The sequence below is a fragment of the Nothoprocta perdicaria genome, unplaced genomic scaffold, assembly GCF_003342845.1.
Source record: "Nothoprocta perdicaria isolate Ctin4 unplaced genomic scaffold, notPer1 scaffold_282, whole genome shotgun sequence".
In the NCBI taxonomy this organism is placed as follows: Eukaryota; Metazoa; Chordata; class Aves; order Tinamiformes; family Tinamidae; genus Nothoprocta; species Nothoprocta perdicaria.
Window position 1 is genome coordinate 65,588 of NW_020455513.1, and position 252 is coordinate 65,839.

A 252-nucleotide genomic window follows, 5' to 3' on the forward strand; every position below is an offset into this window, starting at 1 on the left:
TTTTTTTTTTTTTGCTATTTTAGTGAGTTTAGTGACCAGATGGTTCAGCTAAGTAGCTAAACATTTGTGTGAGAATGCAGCTCAATGCAGTAAGAGGTCGAATTTGGAAGGCAAGAGCAGGATCTTTGTTTTCTACTTGTGATTTTGTTCATCCTGTGCAGGGACTGTTCTTTAGCTTAAAAGTGGTTGTGACAGCATCCTTTGTAACGCAGTTTCATTTGACTGTTACTTTCTTTGCCTCCTGTCATGAGC